This window comes from Neolamprologus multifasciatus, chromosome 13 (genome assembly GCF_963576455.1).
Source record: "Neolamprologus multifasciatus chromosome 13, fNeoMul1.2, whole genome shotgun sequence".
NCBI lineage: Eukaryota > Metazoa > Chordata > Actinopteri > Cichliformes > Cichlidae > Neolamprologus > Neolamprologus multifasciatus.
In genome coordinates, this window is record NC_140451.1 from 31,110,461 (window position 1) to 31,131,933 (window position 21,473).

At 40.7% G+C, this 21,473-nt stretch overlaps 1 long non-coding RNA gene across 1 annotated transcript; it reads right to left on the reverse strand.

The window, feature by feature from the left end:
- Positions 1–834: 834 nt before the first annotated feature.
- Positions 835–16,324, reverse strand: LOC146505794 (uncharacterized). Its single transcript, XR_014877687.1, has 2 exons — positions 1,077–16,324; positions 835–997 (listed from the first exon to the last, which is right to left on the reverse strand). It is a non-coding gene; the product is annotated as an uncharacterized LOC146505794 (long non-coding RNA).
- Between the last annotated feature and the right edge of the window lie 5,149 nt (positions 16,325–21,473).

The following is a 21,473-nucleotide window of genomic DNA, read 5'->3' on the forward strand; positions in this document are numbered from 1 at the left end:
AGTAAATGTAGCATGGTTAACAAGCTTTTCAAATGCCACCAGACTTATTTTAATAGGAAATTTGGCCCGGGCTGCTGCAGGAATCTTTTAGGAAGGAAGTGGTTACGGGGTTTTTAGCAATCATTTAGCGAGTGTATAGCAATAATTCACAATCCCTGAATAAGATTTAAATTCCTTGCTGCATTTATTCATAAAGCAGTAGGAGATGAAGGGTTGACTTTCCCGCAACATTCTCAAATCCACTGTCATACCGAGGCAACACCTGTCACCAGGAGAGAGAGGATATACACTGCTGCATATTCTACCACTACAAGCGTGTATATTCAGGCAACATGAATGCTGATCAGAAATGACACAGTTCACTGATCCCTATCAACACCTCTAGCCATGTGGAAACTACAGCCAAAAGCTGTATGGCAGTTTAACACTTCTGAATATTCCTTGCCATTTGGGGCTGGCAGTTTATTTTTTGACAATTCCAGAAAATGTGACTGCAGGACATGTCGCGGCACGTCTGGCAGTCCAGTTATTCAGATCAATTACTACCATGTCCCTCACATAAGTCTTTAGTTTAGTTTATTTATTCATTGATTTTTGCCAAATAGGCCTCAGTATCTCGAAGTTTTAAAAATCTCACCAACTTTAATTTTCATCACAGTGACAGTGCTGGTATCCACAACTACCTGTAGTCTAATTAGTCTGTCTGTAGGCTTGGCAAGTATTTGTAAAGAGAGAAAGAACCAAAAATGTAAAGAACATTTATACCTCAAATATGTCACGGTCTGGCTGGCAGACCGTGGGGATGAGGAAAGTAGGACCCAAAACGCAGGACTCTGCGATGTCACAGTGCACTTTATTTACAGTGAATAGACAGGTAAGTCCAACAATTAACTCAGGTGTAATTTGCCAGTGGTGCTCATCCCTTGCTCCCAGTGCGTCCCGTGCTGTAGCTCCCTTAGTTTGTGTGCTCCCCAACTCGCTTCTTCGCTCGACTTTCCTGGAGGAAGAAGGAAAAACCACAATTAGCCACAAACGCTAGCCGACTATCAAGACTACACGCCTAGCACAGACTATACCGGTCAAGAGTAATAATCCCACGTCGACTGTCGCCGCGAGTCCAGGTTAAATACCTCTTCCTAGCCGGGAGGGATGATTACCACCAGCTGGTCAGGTAATCAGCTGCAACAGCAAAGAGGGACTCCCGATGACAACAGTCGCCCGGACACGCCTCTCCCACGACGCGCTTCCGTAAACAGCCCCGAGGGCGGGGGGAGAGAGAGAAGCAGACACACGCACTCTACATACAAACGTGGACAGAACAGTAGACGACACAGACCCCAAATAATAGTCGTAATAATAATAATAATAATAATAATAATAATAACAACAATAACAATAACCACTGCTCACGGACCCCTGAGTCCTCCAGAGCCGGGTCCGTGACAAAATATTTACAGGGATATTAGCTCAAATTTATCTTTGTACAAATCTCTATGAATGTGCTAAGCAATATGAAGACAACCTAAGGAAACCATTGATTTTATCTCAACAATCCCTTTGGACTGCTACTATTTTAATGATGATGATCGCTGCTGCTACTACTAGTACTACTATTACAGAGATACACATCACAAGTGAAATCCACCAATGCACTCTCATGTTTAAACCTACAGCTGATCTCAGTAGTAGCTTTCAAAGATGTGAGGGTTAATTAGCTCAGTCGTGTTCCAGTGGTGACTGAAGTCAATATTGTAAATAAATGTGAGGAAATTGAAACGTGTCTTCCTCGGCAAGTGAATTATAGGTTCAATAGAGGAAGGTGGAGTAGTGTAATGGAGACGAAGAGGAGGGAGGGAGGAATTTGATAGGAAGCATTCTTTAGGTTTGTCTGGCTGTTTGTATGACTCTACATTATATGCCATTTTCCTATCATGTTGTTTACTTGTATGTGTCATTTAAAAATATTGTTTTAGTCTTCAAAGCGAGCCAGAGTATATACAAGTACAAGGGGTTCTATTATAGACTGTATCCTTGCTTAAAAATGCAATACAAAATATACTCATGGACATCAGAGTTTGTGGTTTATATCGTTCTCCTGGGCAGTGGACAGTCATTGCAATTTCTTGGTGGTCTGAGGGTATTTTAAACATAAGCTACGTGCTCTCAGGCCTTGAACAAAAATCAAACATTTCAACCTGATTAAGATTGAATTAAGTGATTTACAGGTTAAAAGATGTATAGAAGGAAAATAATGTGTTGTGGGAGAAACAAAACGCTACGTCCAGATGAACAGTATCAGCTTTTGGAAATTAACTTACCTGGATGATTGAGCATGCATCGAGACAAAATAATGTGTTAAATCAAATAAAAAAACTCACTGAGAAATTGATTAAACATATGTGAGGCAATTGGACATGTTTGTATCTCAAAAATACTTTTTGCCCAGTTTATTAGTGTTCAAGCTACCATCTGAAAGTGATGCAGCTATGAATCTACATATCAATATAACTAACAGGGATTTCTACTCCACATTGCAGCGTGCTTTTTATATTTATTGATTGATTGCCTGACATAAAGTCTGTCTTTGTTAACCACGATAAAATGTAGATAAACAAAAGCTCTACTCACAGAATTTGGTTAAAAATCTAGAAACTGATGCTTTCAGCTTCTGACTCCTTTGAACAGTATAGACTATCATAACCAGAATTCTGCTTATTCACTCCTGGCTATAAAACAAACAAAAAACAAATCAACATAATGTCTCTGAAAACCTCTCTAGGCAAGGATCTCTCATTAACAGAGCGGGAAATATAAACTTTGTCATTTTTTATCAGTATATGCACAAGTAGAAAAGAAAGAGGCAGGGAGATGGAAACAGAGACAGGTTGAGGTTAAGACTACAACACCCAATCCAGCACCCACACACACACACAGGAAGGAAACTAGGTAACACAAAGGGACTTGCCTTGAGTTATCAAAATGCTAATGCAATACAATGGACAACACTGGCTATGGGTTTTTTTTGGTGAACTGGTTCCTCACTTACGGTGTATCTGTCTGTCCGAGGCCAGCGGTGTTGAGATTGAGAAAGAGGAGAGGACAGCGGAATTGAGTGATAATACGCTCCATGTAAGCTGACCTTTTTCTTTCTCACCAGCTGACAAACAGCAGGAACAGTCTGTCAGGAGGAATCAGAGTTCGTTTGAGTCAAAATGCTCAGCAGTATGAAGACATTACTCTCCAGAATAATAATAATAATCCTGGCACAGATATTGGGAGTGAATATTGAGGGATGTGTGCATCACAAAATAGGACATTTTGATTAAATCAAGTGATTTGTGAGTTTGATGCAAATGACTGTGTGAGTGTACATATCATTACACGCCTCCTGCTTAAACCAGCCTTATTCCATTATGTGAAGTACCTGCTAGAGTCCTTTAAGGTGGCACATGGCATCTGTCACACTTAGTATCCTGACTAGAAGAAAAATGCCTTAAGCCAGCGGCCCCCAACACCCAGGCCACGGAGCAGTACCGATCCATGAGTCGTTTGGTACTGGGCTGCAAGAGTAGAGGCTCAGGTAAATGGCCTGTATTTGTATAGCGCTTTTACCCAAAGCGCTTTACACACCCAGTCACACACTGGTGGAGGCAGCTACAGTTGTAGCCACAGCTGCCCTGGGGCAGTCTGACAGAAGCGAGGCTGCCATATCGCACCATCGGCCCCTCTGGCCAACACCAGTAGGCGGTAGGTGAAGTGTCTTGCCCAACGACCAAGATTGTCCGAGCCGGGACTCGAACCGGCAACCTTCCGATTACAAGGCGAACTCCCAACTCTTGAGCCACGATCGCCCTTTCACAAGGTGTGAAATTGATGTTTTTTATCAGTTTATATCAATATGTTTTTATAGTTTTTATCGTTAACTCTGTTTCCCTGGGTCTTTCCCTGTATGTTATGAATAAAACTTCCTTTTTTTGGTACTGGTTTTATTTTGTTGTATTTATCGGCAACACCTTAAAGGCTGGTCCGTGACAGTATTGTTGGACATATTGTTGTCTGCAAAAAAGGTTGGGGAGCGCTGCCCTAAGCTATAACTTTCTGTATTCAAAGGACACAAACCTGGATTGACGAAGATTAATGTTTGCATTAGTATGAACTGTATTTATATGGGTTTTTCCCCTTTTCTTTATAACTAAAGATGAATTCAGAAATTTGAATTACATTAAGTTTCCTTTTATAATCGCCACAAATATTGACAATTTTACAGCAACCTAATCACAATTGTAAACAAAAGAATAAAACACCAACCATAAAACAATAAATTAGTGTCAGTTAATAAACTTTGGCGCTCTTCCACGGCGTGTTTTTTTGCCTGGTCTCCCTCTTTCACCCCCAGTGAGTTGTGGCAGATGGGCTTGGTGATGCCAGTTTTCTTCCTGGTAAAAGGAGGATTTTCCTGCCCACTGTAACCAAGCTCTTGCTATAACTTTCTGTATTCAAAGGATACAGGTAATTTGAAGTTGGATGTTCCCTTTTGTGTTTGCCACATCTACCTCCATCTCATCCTATCCCTAGCATCATCTTCTCTCACATTACATGTCTGGATTTTCTCTTCTCAGTTAGTTACTGGTAAAACTTGAAGGGCTCAATTAGGACTCCTATCAACAAGAGTAATATTTGTAGTGTATATAAATATACATACATTTAAACACACACATTTTATTTAAAAAAGGAGCACTTTCTGGCAAAAGTATGCTCAGAGTAAGTAAAGAAACTGGCTGCTTCTGATACGTTTTGATCCTCCTAAGAGGAGAAAGTTAAAAAGATGCAAAGTGGGGTGAAAGAGTTGTGAAGAATTCCATGTCCCCTTATTTGCAGTCTAATAATGCAGATTTCAGTCAGGGAGATTGCTTCTGGCCCATGATTTTTGATGCCTCTCATTTTGTCCTGATGTTTTCTGTCTTGTGTTTGTCGTCAGTGTTTGAAATGAGCAGTTTTCAATTTCTGTGACAAATGAAACAGGACAAAGAATTGGATTGAAAATTTGCAAAATTCACCTTCTTTTCTTTGTTTTTTGTCAGTTGTAGGACAAACATAGATAGTGGGCTTTCTCCTTTTGTTTATTTATAATAACAGAAACATTTCTATCTACTGCACACTTGCAGAAAAAACAGAGTAAACATTGGCTAAAGTATTTTACATAGCTTCAGAATTGATGCCCCCCCCCACACACACACACACACACACTTCCTGTTTTTGAGAACCTAAATGATTCTAAAAATATATATATATATATTAAGATATTCATAACACAGATTTTCTTGTCTCCTTTGATAAAAAGGGTTTGAAAAACACACACATCATATTCATGTATTTAAATGATTTTTTTTTCTTAGCTTTTCAGAAGTTGCTATGCTACCATTTATAGTAGTTCTTGGATCAGAGGTTTGAGGTAATAACAAGCCACCAAAATAGTGACATAAACAACAACCACCCACACACAGAGAGCCATACATACTCTACATATTCAGTCATACTGCATTTAGTTGTTAGAACAAGCAGTGCAAATTGTCCATGTGTGGTTGAAGTGCAATAAAAAAAAAGTTCTTGACAGAGACAAACATCATGAAATAGAAAAAAGAAAAGTTGAATGTCCAAACTTGGGTTTAAGTGTTTACATAAACTAGAAAATACTATTTATTATGAAGATATGACAAGCACACACATAACAGGCATCTCCGAAAACATTAGAGCACTTATGCAAATATGTGATGTCTTGATGAATCGAGCAGATATTAGAAGTTTACACAGCTACATTCTCGCATGAAAATATCTTAAAAGTTTATTTTGTGACCCAGAAAAAGTAATATTTCAAACTCCGCCACTCTGTGTTCCCTAACCCTTCCTTCCTCGTTTGAGTTTTGGACGAAATGGATTCTGGGATATTGCATTTCGGCATTTCGAGCTGATTGGAGATCAAAACAGCCAATCAGATTTTTTTGCATCCAAGTCTGTGATTGGCTGGTTTTGTGGCACAAATATTACGGTGTACAGAAAGAGTTGAGCGCGCACGGGCAGAAATGTTGAGAGCGCAAGAAACACATTACGAGCAAGCACAAATGCAAAAACTGAGCGAGAGGGGCTGCTGTTGTGTGTGTGTGTGGATAATAGCAAACACTGAAATACATCTTTTGCACGCAGCAATGAATTTTATCCACTCAAATTTAGCTTTTCTTCGCTCAAAATAAATTTCTCCTGAAAATGCAACACTTGCACCTGCAAATTTTTTTACGTGCGCTGATAATAGTGGCAAAAGAATAACACCATACTATTGGCCCCCCACAGAGTTCATTCGCACCCACCGATACGAAAATGTATGCAGAGGTGTGAAATTTTAAAATGCTGAGGATGCATGCTTATAGCAGATGAGCAGAGATCAGATGAACCCTTGAGAGGTTTCCTGCTGATTGAACCAATTTCATGAAAGGATGGTCAATCACTCACCGTTAAGTTGCTTATCATTACTTTTGTTGTCCTGGCAACTGAGCATAAAGAGCCTCTAGAAGGTATTCAAAGCAACATGGAGATTTCCATGTGATGTGCAACTACAACCAAAGAATTCAGCTTGGATCCTTATGGCTTTGACATTTAGGATTGTTTTCTCAACTTAATTAAAGCTAATAAAGCAAACCACGTAAAAGATCTTTGATTTCAGAGTAGAAAGTTCATGCAAAACCTTCTTCAGTCCCAACAGAAGTAAAAACAGAACACAAAAACACATGAAACAAGCATTTGAAAACACAGGCAAACCAACAGATGGCTAAGCTAGAAATCCCCAAACCTAAAACCTATACCAAATTTGTGGAATCCCTGTCGAAAAAGCTTGCATTTACTCAACTGTGATATTACACAAGAACAAAAAAACACATTATTTTATTTGGAGACTTGTATGAAATGATATTATGTTATGTTAAGGCTTTAGGAAGTTGTCATTTTTCAGGCAAAACTGCTTAGGGAAATCACTGATATAGTCACATGAAAAACTGCCCCAACCCAAAACAGCAAATTTACCAGCACTTTATAGAAACTGTTTATTAAAATCCATTATGAGAGTGATTGGGACTTTTTTCCTTTTTCTAAAAACGCGCTGGTGGGATTGACTCTCCTCGGGGAAATACACCTTTTGTCAGATTTGGGCCAGGGGGCGCAGTATACAGACAATTAAGATGAATATGATTCATGGTTTGTGTCGGGAGAACAAACATCATTACTGCAGGTATACCTGGTCGATCTATTGATCTTCTGCTCCATCTTTTTCAATGTCCCGCTGCTAACCAAGACCCCAAGCTAGTTAAACTCTGGCACTTGAGGCAAATACTAAGGCTACCTGAGGCAATCTAGAAGAGAAGCAGACCCATAGATTTGTTCATTCTTACCATAGATGCTTCATACCGCAAACCACTGCAGTGCATGCTTCAGGCAATGACAATATCATGCTGTCATGGTGACCCTTATTTCTCTAAATTTCAACCTCTGTCCTGTTTTTATTGGTTAGAGGAATTGGAAATTGGAGCTGGAATGCCATCTTAGCAATAAATAAATAAGTGTGACTATCATAAATTGCAACAACTGTACATTTGTATTTTCTTAATAACCCTTTTGTCACTGCTCATTATTTTGCAGTCCAGTGACTAATGACTTTAGATCTATTTTGAGGAAAATGTTCTTGCACTGCACTAGAGAGACTCTGACAGCCACACTTTGCTTTGGTGAGATGACATAATAAACCAAAGCAGAATTGACAGCCTGAACAGAGAGGCAATGTTTCATGCACAGCACGACTGCAGCGCCCTACAGGAAAACGTTGAAATAAGAGAATCACCTTGCTTCTGAATAGGGGGAATCTTATTAAAGGGGGGTAACATAGAGGTGAAGCAACTGTAGGAGGGAAAGCAGATGAGAGTGAGGATAAGAGAACAGGTTAGAAGAGATGCATCAAAACCTAATACCCTCACGCTTTTTGAACATCTGTCTGCTTGCTCCTAAAATCAGGGAAGCAGCTGCAGCTCATATGCTGATTAGAGCTGTAATCAATCACTCATCACACTGTGTGTGTGTGTGTATGTAACCCGTGGATACATATGTGCGGTTGGAGCAGTAATTAATAAGAAAATTCAGTCGGTTCAAGTTTAGGGCCAGATTTAGAAGCCTTCAGGAGCTATAATCTTCACTGGTCTCGATGGTAATACACATGTATGATAATTTTAATCAATCTGAAAACGCAAAGTGATGAGAAAGTAATTTTAACAGAGACTTGATTGCTTCATCATTTTTATCTAGATGCAATATTGACCTTCGCTTTCTCTGCCTTTACAGTTGCCTTTATAACCTTTGTTACAGCCACCAGCAAAGCTCAGATTTGCCTTTACTCCTGCTTTGACAATAAAATCAGGTCTGTTTGAATGAACGCAACTATTAGATTTGTGGGAAACTATACAAATGTGGTTGTGTGTTTGGTACAAGCACAGCACCTCTCCCATCTGTTCTCACAGCAGTGCATACGTCTGATTCAAAATTCTTTGTTGTCATTATGTCTTCGTGTGATGAAATTGTGCCTCTCAGTGTAGAACATACAGAAAAACACACATTAAATAAATGTACACAACAGGGAAAGGTCAGAAACAATAGGATAGGGAATAGGCAAACACTTTTAAATAATAGTGCTGTATTAAGTGTGGTAAAGCGCAGCTGTCTGGAGTTCATAGCTATGGGGCAGAAGCTGTGTCTCAGTTCAGCGGTTCTTGTTTTTAGAGTCCGATACACTCTTTGAGAAGGCAGAGGGGTGAACGGTTTATTTCCCGAGTGGCTGGATTCTGTAGCAGCGTGGCTGCCCTTCTTCTGGATATGGTTAGCATACACTGAGTCCAGGTTTTGGAGAGGATGACCCACAATCTCCTGTGCTGTTTTCACTACTTGAGCCAAGTCCTCCCTGTCCTGTTTTTGTGCAGCTGCCGTGTCAGACTGTCATACTGAGACAGGAATGCTTTCTGTAGTGGAACTGTAGCAGTTTGCCAGCAGCTAAGAGGAAGGCCTGGCCTGCTTGAGATTCCTCAGGAAAAATAGCTTCTTCACCAGGTGAGATGTATTCAAGGCCCAGGTCAGGTCAGCTGTGCTGTGAATATCCAGGAACTTGATGTTGTTCACCTGTTCCTCCTGCTGTGCCTTGCTGGACCTGCTGTAGTCACAATGACTTCTTGGGTCTTGATGGTGTTCAGGACCAGATTGCTTGGATCCGATGCTGGACCTCCTCTCTTTAGTGGGTCTGGTCATTATCTGATATAAGACGCACTATACTGGTGTCATCTGCAAACCTCCCAATGTTATTAGTGGAAGAATGGATGACTGTATAGGCAGTGTTGGGGAGTAACGGAATACATGTGCCGCCGTTACGTATTTAAAACACAAAATATGAGTAACTGTATTCCGTTACAGTTACCGTTTAAAAAGGTGGTATTTAGAATACAGTTACTTTGTTGAAATAAATGGATTACACGGCGGTACTTCCCTGTTTCATATTGTGGCGGGTCAGGACTGTTTGGGTTTTGTTTGACAGCTACGTTCTGTAGTTCCAGGCAGCAGCGTTACGGTTGCCATGGTTACAGGGTGCCGCTCTCTCTCTCTCTCTCTGCGTGTTTTCTGGGTGAGAGAGGCCTTTTTGTTGTTGTTGTGCTAAGCTAACAGGCAGAATGCTACAGGTATAGCTCTAAAGAATGTAGCATCATGGGCAGTGTAGTCCGTGCTGCAGGGAGAATGGACTGCCATACACGTTATGTGTCTGTGAGCGAGGGAGGGAGATAAAGGAAAAGTACGAGCTGTCATCGAGCAGAAACGGGAGCTGGAAGCATGTAAATATAATAATAACCACTGCAGCCAAGAAGAGAGCCTGACGAGCCCAGTTGTAAGTAAGCTATTAAGACTCGACTGTACACAGTGTTCGTGTTTTCCTCCAAAAACAATAAGTTCTGTTGGAGCAGCTTTTCAACGCCTCTCGCTAGCAAAGTTGACCCAGACAACAAAGTAAAGCTAGTTTTCGGCTACGAGCCGACACAGAACCCACCGTATTAGCCAGAGGTCCCTTTACTACGGTTCGGAGCCGCGGACCTTCAGTAACAGTAATAAATCACAGCAATAGTACATTCATGTAGTTGTAAACAGCATGATAATATGTTAAGTAATCCAAAGTATTCAGAATACCTTACTCTCATTGAGCAACATAACGGAATACGTTACAGAATACATTTTGGGGCATGTATTCTGTAATCTGTAATGGAATACATTTTAAAAGTAACCTTCCCAACACTGTGTATAGGCATGTGCCATATTTGTTCATTTGTTTTCATCAAGTAAACTCTGCCTTCAGTTGATCAAAAAATGCCACAATCAGTATTCATTTTTTTATGACAACTCACCTTTCTTCGTGTTTTCTCAGACACAAGAGGAGGTGGTGCTCAAGTCATACTGACAGTCAAACTGAAATGTTTTTTCTCATTAAATAGGCACTGGCCTGTCATGATTATAAATATACTGAAAAGAATTTCATTATGTCTGACAGGAACAATTGAAAGCATGCTTCATCACGCAGTAAAAAATTGTTTTCAAGATTAGGTCTTTCTGTCACATCCTTGAATTGTTTGTTTTTTATTATTTTTTTTATTTTTTAAAAACTGAAGTGGACAAAAAAATTTGGGTTCCTCTGAATGTTGTCTGCAGTACACACAGATACCACTGAAACGCAGAAAAATGTGTTTGTCCAGTATTGATAATGCGTATGTATTCCTGACAGGTGGCTGTGGTATTTTGCTGAAAGTATTTATATTAAGTTTGACTGTGGGTGAATTTGCCCCGAGTCATCTGCCACCAAAAAACAATAAAGATAAGCAAATCATGTCAGCTCTTTTCACCTCAACATATATTTGGTTAGACACCAAAATTTACACAAGTGGCACAGTCAGGATATTGAAGTGAGATTAACATCCATCATACTTACATGATCTATATTTCTGAAACATTTAGTTTAAATGGTTAATTGTTACCAGCCGCAGTTCTAAAACACTAAGATAGAAAAAAACTCTCTAAAATATAATACTTTATATCTAGTTAGAGCAGTTTAAAAATTGTTTTTTAGATATTACAGTGATATACTCAACAGTTTTTCATATTACTGTCTTTTGTGTTTGTGGGGGGAAAAAAGTATTGATGTGTGTATAAATGTAAGTTTGCACGCTACTCCAGTTTTCTTCTTTGTCTGGGAAACATATTGCCAAAGGAGACAAACAAACTCATCTCACGCTGTGCCCACATGGTAACCAGGGAACAGAAACGAAAAAGAAAAAAGCCGAGACAGGAAGCTGAGCGAGGGGATGCAAACAGATGCTCAGGGATGGAGAGAATAAGGGATTGAGGTGAGGAAACAAGACTGTATACACTCACCTAGATGGGTTTCAACACATTCGGTGAATGGCTCTAAGCTCTCTTGTTCAACCAAGTTATAGCTGTGTATGAATTTGCAAAAAAAGACAAAAAAGCAAACAAACAAAAAACAAACATGTGAAGTAACTTAGAATTTTGCAAAAATACCTTTTAACCAAATATCTACCGAATGTCAGGCAAGTCTAGAGGAGTCAACTCGATGTGGCAAAAAAGGTCTGAGTAATCAACACCTATGCCCTGCCGGTCATTGGATACCCTACTGGGATAATAAACTGACCAAAAGAGGAGATAGAAGCCACTGGCAATAAGACAAGAAGGAGGAGGAGGAAGGCGGCCAAGGACTATTGAGTGTCAAAACCACTATCCAGGATCAAACAATAAAAATCCATGAGTCCATCAGGAACATGGCCACAACTGATCACACGCTTAGAGAATACCTCAGGCACCAGAAGCCTGAGAAATAAGAGGAACCATCATGGGAAGAGAGGCCCCTGCATGGTATGTACCACCGGCAGAGCACTCAACCAGGTACTGAGTGTATGCTGAGTGTGCCCTGGAAGTCCCAAGGTCAAAATGGGAGACGCCCCTTAGGGTAGCTGAGAATGACCGAACATACTTGGTGAGTGGCTCCAGCAGATCCCAGGAAAAACACCTGAGATCTCTGTGTCATGGTACAGCAAAGATAGTAGACAAGCACCTTAAGCTCCCACGCCTCTTGTAGGGGATCCAAACTTGAAAATTAAAGGCAACTTGCGGTGTGATTTTTTTGGTTTTTCAAATACTGTTTGATGTCTGGTCAAGTTATGATAAACAAATTGGGGTGACCGTGGCTCAGGGGGTTGGGAGGCGTATCTGTAACCGGAAGGTCGCCGATTCGATCCCCGGGCTCTCTGTCCTGGTCGTTGTGTCCTTGGGCAAGACACTTTACCCTACCGCTTACTGGTGTTGGCCAGAGGGGCCGATGGCGCGATATGGCAGCCTCGCTTCTGTCAGTCTGCCCCAGGTAGCTTGCCCCAACCGTAGCTTGCCTTCACCAGTGTGTGAATGCGAGAGTAAATGAATAGTGGCATTGTAAAGCGCTTTGGGTGCCTTGAAAAGCGCTATATAAATCCAATCCATTATTATCATTATTATAAATTACCTTACTACTGTTTAATGATATGCTTGTATATTGGGTTTTTTTTCAGTTAAAGATCCCAAAATCTTGACTTTTAGGCATTGTCTATAAAGCTACTTTCAGCTGCACTCTTATTTAAAAGGCGTTGCCATAGCGAGTAGTGCCAGATATTTGATGTTTTAAGTAAATGTGTAAAATGCTACACCATTTAGCCACACTTTGAGGAGTTATCTATGAGTGACCTATTGAAGTGAGTCTTGATGCATGCTCAATCATCCAGGTAAGTAAATCTCCAAAAGTTGATTATGGAGGCAGATGAAACCATGGTCTCGTACGATGTTACATCTCTCTTCACTTGCATCCCAGTCACGGAAGCACTGGAGGTAGTTCGTAAGAGATTACAGGATGACCCAAACCTCAGCAACAAGGACCACTCTCAGCATCGATATCCATTTGTTTTGTTATCCTACCCTGGAACACCACGAAGTCATTGGTTCAGGTATGTGGATGACACCTGGGTGAAAATCAAAACCAGGATGTACCACAATTCACGGATCACAATAACCCAGTGGACCGACACATCAAATTCACCAGGGAGGATATGAAAAGTGGCAGGTTAGCCTTCTTAGACTGTGAGATTTCCATCAGTAATGGGGGACATCTAAAAGCTGATGTGTACTGGAAACCTACGGATATGGATCAGTATTTAAGGTTTGACTCTCATCATCCACAAACTGGGTGTCATCAGGACGCTACAACACAGCGGACACCATCCCCACTAACACTGTGGCCAGGGAAGCAGAAGAACAGCACATCAAGAAGGCCCTGACTAAGGGTGGTTATCCCAGCTGGACTTTTGTCAAAGCTGGGAAGGCGCAAAAGGAAAGCTCGAGCCGATCCACGAGAGAAGAACAAACAGTGCTTAAGCGAAAACCTGTATAGATCCCGTATGTGTCAGGAGTATCAGAGCAGTTGCGACGCATTTTTTTCAGGATTTATACATTAGGGAAACCAAACAATCTCTGGTGAAGCAGATGGCACAACACAGAAGAGCTACCTCGTCAGGCCAGGACTCTGCAGTCGATTTATACCTACAGGCCAGTGGACACTCTTTCAATGATGAGGATGTAACATCCTGGACAGGGAGGAACGCTGGTTTGAGCGCGGAGTCAAGGAGGCCACTTACATGAAAAGGGAAAGACCATCTCTGAATCGAGGAGGGGGTCTAAGGGTACATCTTTCACCATCTTACAATGCTGTGATTGCAGCCATTCCCCAAATCTCTGTGAATGGTACTCATGGCCATTGATCAGTGGTTGTTGATCAGTAGTTGTTGATCAATGGTCATCAGAATTTGCATAATTATGATTAAGGAACTGACCTCCCAGCCCATTGTTCCTTCAGTGGGCTGGTTTCAGTCATTATGCAAATGTACTGTTTATAAGATTGGAAACCTGCAGTCAGCTGAGACTGAAAAAGTCACTTGGATGAGTGACGAAACGTTTCTCCCACTAAAAACGCTACGTCCAGATGATCAGAATCAACTTTTGGAGACTATAGAAATTAGATTAATTAAAAAAAGAAAAAAGAAAATTCAGAGCAGGACTGGATAGGTTTTAGGAGAGCGTGTTCCTCTCAGCCATCTGTCCTTTGATAGGGAAACAGTCTGTTTCAAACTCTGTACTGGAGCTATGTGGTTCACTCCTGGGGCTTTTTACATGTGTATGTGTGTTTTTGTGCATTTGCATGAACACGAAAAACTGTGTTCCAACATTCATGCATGTTGTTTAATTTGTTGTCACAAAAGGACTTTAATCCCTTTCATACTATAATCCTTTTGATTCTGGTGCCTAAGTGGCACAATTTAGAAGAAAAAGTCGGCTTTGTCTCCCACAAACACTATTAAATTAACCATTGGTTCATGTCCACTTGTTTTTGAAAGCCACCATTACAAAGTGACACACACACACACACACACACACACACACACACACACACACACACACACACACACACACAGAGAGAACTGTTTTTCTATAGTTACGAGGACATCTGATTGAGTTAAGTCACCACAGGAGCTTTAAATCCATAATCCTGTGATCTGTGATCCAGTAATCTGATCCATGCTATGTAAATCTTCTAGCACATTCCTCTTAATGACGTCAAATCATTGTTTCTGTATTTGCAGTTTTGAGGGCCTGTGACTCTGGAATGTTCTCAGGTATGGCATGAGGGGGATTAAGGACGACACATATACAATAAGAGGGAAAAAAGAGCTGTGTTAATGTGAATAGCTGTGTGTGCTATAGTAAGTGTTGTATGTAGTGCTTCATTTTTTCACACTGCAGAAACTGAAGCTTTGGCCATGTCCACACTAATAAGTTTTCATTTGAAAACACATCTTTTTCTCTCCGTTTTGGCCTTCCATCCACACTGAGACAGAGTTTTCAAGGAAAACAGAGCATTTTGAAAACGCTCTCCAAAGTGGATACATTTGGAAACACCGTTTTTGCGTCGCAGTGTGGACAGCAAACCCGGAGCCTTTTCAAAAACGATGACGCATTTTAGTCATGTGATTCAGTCATGTGACCAAGATAGCAGAGGGCATTATACAGCAGTTGTTTTGTTTGCTCTGAATTTTGACAGTCCTATTAAAGATTAATATCAGTTTGTACATGCTCCAGGTAGCTTTTCTGCAAATTCTCACTCGCTTTTGCAACTTTGTACTTTTGTGTTACTCAGAACAACAACTCCACCTCATTGTTAGTCCATTTAAAAAACTCTGTGTTTTTCCTCAACATTTTGCCGTGACTTTTAACAGAGCCGGAGAGTAAATAAACGGCAGACAGAAATGAGGCAGGTCAAATCGTCTTGAGTTTCACGCATGCGCAGTACTGGAACGTAAGCATTTTGGATGAACAACTCTATGAAAATGATATTGTTGATGTGGAGTGTTTTCAGATGTATGTGCCATTTTCACATTTATCCGGGCTAGTGTAGACGTAGCCTTTGAGTAACTTATGTGTAGTGCGATTGTTCCAAAATAAGAGTATGCTGACTGATCAAACACAAGAAGTCAGCATATTAGTTATGCAAGTATCAACAGAAAGTGAAGAAAGATACAGAGGATTATAACAAAATAAAAGACCACAACACTAGGTGATGAGCAGCATGGTGTCATGGTAGTAAGGACTGTTTTTCCTCACAGCAAGAAGATCCTGAGTTCAACTCCACCTTTTGGCCTGGGCCTTTCTGTGTGGAGTTTCACATATTCTCCCCATGTTTGCATGGATTGTCTCCAGGTACTCTGGCTTACTCCCACAGTCCAAAGACATTCAATGATTGGGGTTAGGTTGATTGGTGATTCTAAATGTCCCATATGTGTGAATGTGAGTTTGATTGTCTGTCTCTCTGTGTTAGCTCTGCTGGTATTGTGTGACTACTTTTGAGTTCATTGAGCAAATTCAGAATCAGCTGCCTTCCTAAGCTACACTTTTTAATCACACCTTCATCTGGTGTTCCAAATAAATTGACATGAATACAGAAATGCCTCACTCTTCCAGCACGCACTCTTAAATCCCTGCATGCCTTAATGATTCCTCAACAATAAACGGCTCCATATCAAGCACAAAAAATATATATATATATATATATTTAAATACCGTATTTTCCGGACTACAAAGCGCACCCGAATATTAGCCGCAAAATCAGGGGAAAATCCTGTTTTGTACATACAATAGCCGCACCTGACTAAAAGCCGCAGGTGTTTCAATGTTGACTTATCATATGTAAGAGAATATGCACAAAGGGAATTGTCAGGAAAGAGATGGCTGTTTGGAGACACGCCCCTTTTATTAATATTTTGAAAAACAAGTTAGGGTACATATTTGCATAACTTTTTAGGTATATGTGCAAGCAGTGTTGCCAACTTAGCGACTTTGTCGCTATATTTAGCGAGTTTTCAGACCCCCTAGCGACTTTTTTTCAAAAAAAAAGTTGCTAAAAAAGACGTGAAAGCGCATATCGCTTTTACTCTCAACAAGCAGCGGGTGCTGTAACGCAGTCAGTTCTTCTTTTACTCTTATGCTGTTTTGTGGATCAGGTTTAAAACTACTTATAAACACACACACACAAAGTAACTCCACCAGAGTGCCTATTTCGGGTCACTTTTGCCGGTCCAAGCCCGGGTAAAGGAGCAGGGTTGGAATTGTGACATTACAAAAAACAATAATTGCTAAAAGAAATTTAATTTGTAGTTCTAAATAAATTCTAAATGCATTTAGGATGTTTTTTCGCTCACTTTATGTCTCGTCCACGATGTTATTTCTCTCTCAAGCAGCGTAGGTTACAATTACATTAGCATGACCAATTATGCAAATTAGGTGATGACGTCATTTAGCGACTTCTAGCGACTTTTAGGACAGCCAATAGCGATTTTCCTTACTGAGGAGTTGGCAACACTGTGTGCAAGTAGCGGTAATTACAAGTACGAAACATGTACTGTGCTTCATAAATGAGTAACAAATGTAGTACATAACAATAACCTACAGCATACCAGAAAAATAGATTCGGCCTACCTTTTAGACTCAGGTGCGGTGACACGGCTTTAACAAGAAGAAAAGTCAGTCATTCACCACCATCTTTCTCTTCTTCCTGCGCACTAAATCCTCCAAAGTCCTCTTCTCCAGTGTCGGAAACGAACAGGCTCAGGATGGCTTCGTCATCCACTCTCCGCTTCTTTCTTTCGTTGTCACTTTCAAAACCAAACAAATCCTCGTTGTCAGTGTCAGAGTCGAACACCCTCAGAAGGGCCGTGGCGGTGTCTCCATCATGCAGCAGTCCAGCCCTTCGAAATCCGTTGGTGATCGTGGATGTTTTCACACTTTTCCACGCTGTCAGAATCCACCGGTGGAGTTGGGCATAACTTGCTTTTCTCAAGTTTATCGCCGCTCATCCACGCCTCCCACTGAACGCGTAGCGCTACTTTGAAGTTTGTTTTTCGCGCTACTTCGTACGGCACTATGTTGCCTGGCGGATGGACATGTGACCAACATACCACTCTTGAACCCCGATCCTTCCGCCAGGCAATGTAGTGCCGTACAACAGTGGAACAAACAAAACAAATCCTCTTACGATATGACAAAAACACAAAGCTTGTGCAAAAAGTAGCGGCTTATAGCCTGACAATTACGGTATATTCAATAAATAGAAATGTTTTAAATACTGGCACAATTATGACTAAACTGCATGCTACAAATATAAGGAAATAAGTTTGCTAGCTTAATTTGAATATTGCCCTCATTATATTTTGTGCCTTAAGAAAAGAATTCCCAAAAATGCATATGCAAGAGGCTCAGTCTCATAAAGCTCATCTTTCCAAGCTCTGTTACCCAATTTTCTATTTGTAAATACCAACCAGTACTTTTTTTCATGCGGAAGCCCGTTTGTTCTGGCACAGCACGTTAGTAAATCTGGCCCTAAGTTCACAAGCGCATGCAGCAGGAACATGGGCTCTGGCAGCGATATCAAAAATGGCAGCACTGCTTAGGTTAGTATAGACCCGACTGCTTTAGAATGGCAATAACATAAGAAAGAACAGGTCCAGGGTGACTCACACTTTGGTAAACCGTACATACACACATACACACACACACACATGCTACCCATCGAGCCTCCACCTCACGTCTATAGCTGACAAAATGTCCCACTCAATCATGTTGTCTTTTTCTCCCCTTCATTGTCACTGCTCTGCTACAGCATTGCAGACACAAAGCACACTTAGTCTCTCTCTCATATACACACACCTTTCACTTGCTCTCCCCTCTTTTCTAACCCCCGTTATCAAAATGCAAGCGATCTCTGAATCCAGATATGACCATTTTATTCCATACAGCAATCTCATAATTCATACATCTCCAGCTAAGCTGAAAGCCGGCGTATCGAAACTACAGAAATTGCTTTGTATATTTGCATTTGGGAAAAGTTGAGGAATTGTAATTGATTAGGCTACCATCCTAGGAAACGTACAAAGTGTCAACAGTGTTTAGACACAGAGGGGAAATGCACACAGCTAATCAGTCACTAAAGCATAAAAGGCTCTCTCTATTTTGATGCCATTTGATGATAAGAATAGGACTGTTGTTTTCTTTCTCCATTTGGGTGAAAAATGTGTCCAATTTAATGAAATTCTCCTCTCATTACCTTCTGCTATCTTGCCACTTATCTAGTCACTCAGAAATTTTTATGTTTGCTCTGTTGACAGCCATGGCCAATACTTGCACTCTCACGAAATCACGCACAAATCTGGGCCAGAGGAGGGGGGGTTTAAGCGCATTAAAGATCCAGCATACAAAAAGACCGTTTCATTGTTCTGTCACTGGATGTCAGGAAGACAGTGAGCTGTTAAAATAATAAAAGAAAAAGATTATAGAAGCTGACAAGAAATTTTATAATCTGTTTGGTTTGTTCTTGATGCTACAGTTGCTTTTATTCATAATATCATCGTGTTGTATGGAAGCAAAGTGTCTGTCCACTTGCTTTGAGAGCCTTCAGAGCACCAAATGGCTATTATCAATTCTAATCACTCTAAAAAGACTACAGGTGTCATTTTGTACCTACTAGTAATCCTATATTATTGATCCTGATCGCTCATGAAGAGAAAGTTGGGCAAATTATGGAGGAAACCTTACTTTGGACCTAAGATATAAAATATATATTACATACTCCTCAATGGTTCCCTACTTCTTATGGCGTCTGACAGTGGACTCGTCTCTGTGCTTGTCCTGCTAGACCTCAGTGCAGCGTTCGATACTGTTGACCATAATATCCTATTAGAGCGATTAGAACATGCTGTAGGTATTACAGGTACTGCACTGCAGTGGTTTGTATCATATCTATCTAATAGACTCCAATTTGTGCATGTAAATGGAGAGTCCTCTTCACACACTGAGGTTAATTATGGAGTTCCACAGGGTTCAGTGCTAGGACCAATTCTGTTTACATTATACATGCTTCTCCTAGGCAGCATCATTAGAAGACATAGCATATATTTTCACTGCTATGCAGATGACACCCAGCTCTATCTGTCCATGAAGCCAGATAACACACACCAATTAGATAAACTGCAGGAATGTCTTAAAGACATAAAGACCTGGATGACCGCTAACTTTCTGCTTCTTAATTCAGATCAAACTAAGGTTATTGTACTCGGCGCTGAGAATCTTAGAAATATGGTATCTAAGCAGATTCTTACTCTGGATGGCATTACCTTGGCCTCCAGTAAAGCTGTGAGGAACCTTGGAGTCATTTTTGACCAGGATATGTCCTTCAACGCACATATTAAACAAATATGTAAGACTGCGTTCTTCCATTTGTGCAACATCTCTAAAGTTAGAAATATCCTGTCTCAGAGTGACGCTGAAAAACTAGTTCATACATTTATTACTTCCAGGCTGGACGACTGCAATTTATTATTATCAGGAAGTCCAAAAAACTCACTGAAAAGCCTTCAGCTAATCCAAAATGCTGCAGCAAGAGTCCTGACAGGGACTAGAAAGAGAGCATATTTCTCCTGTTTTGGCTTCCCTTCATTGACTTCCTGTTAAATCCAGAATTGAATTCAAAATCCTGCTCCTCACATACAAGGTCTTAAATAATCAGGCCCCATCTTATCTTAATGACCTTGTAGTACCATATCACCCTATTAGAGCACTTCGCTCCCGCTCTGCAGGCCTACTTGTTGTTCCTAGAGTATTTAAAAGTAGAATGGGAGGGAGAGCCTTCAGTTTTCAGGCCCCTCTTCTGTGGAACCAGCTTCCAGTTTGGATTCAGGAGACAGACACTATCTCTACTTTTAAGATTAGGCTTAAAACTTTCCTTTTTGCTAAAGCATATAGTTAGGGCTGGACCAGGTGACCCTGAATCCTCCCTTAGTTATGCTGCAATAGACGTAGGCTGCTGGGGATTCCCATGATGCATTGAGTTTTTCCTTTCCAGTCACCTTTCTCACTCACTATGTGTTAATAGACCTCTCTGCATTGAATCATATCTGTTATTAACCTCTGTCTCTCTTCCACAGCATGTCTTTATCCTGTCTTCCTTCTCTCACCCCAACCAGTCGCAGCAGATGGCCCCGCCCCTCCCTGAGCCTGGTTCTGCCGGAGGTTTCTTCCTGTTAAAAGGGAGTTTTTCCTTCCCACTGTTGCCAAAGTGCTTGCTCATAGGGGGTCATATGATTGTTGGGTTTTTCTCTGTATCTATGAAGCGCCTTGAGGCGACTTTTGTTGTGATTTGGCGCTATATAAATAAAATTGAATTGAATATCAAAGTATTCACAATTTATTTGACAAGAAAATGTCTGAGTTACTTCTTGCAGGTTGTTCTACGTAATTTTGGGAGTCTTTGTTTCCAAATAGTAACTCAACTGTTTATTTCTACAGAGATTTTAAATAGTCTCTGTGTTAAAAGTTTCATGAACTCATTTATATTAGAGAGAGCAGCAGCATTTTGGGCCCAGCTGCAAATTAAACAAGAGAAAACGGCCGGGGAGAGGGTGTGTCTGTCATTGCAGAGACTCTTAATTCTTTAATGTCTTCTTTTGTCCTCTCCTGGAGAGTAAATGCTTTGTTCCTGGACTTGAATAGCTCAATTTTTCACTTTGATTTGTTTTCAATGCTCCAATAAGTGCTCTCCTGAAGGTGATTAGTTTTCATTCCACAAACACATTAAGTTATCTTTTTTAGCTGCCTCTTGCAATTCTGCTGTGGTTGCACGCTTCCCAAAATGACTGTGTCAGATGTAGAATATGAATGAGCTCTCCACATCCAAACATACACAGAACAGATTGTTACAAAAATTGGTGTCCTAG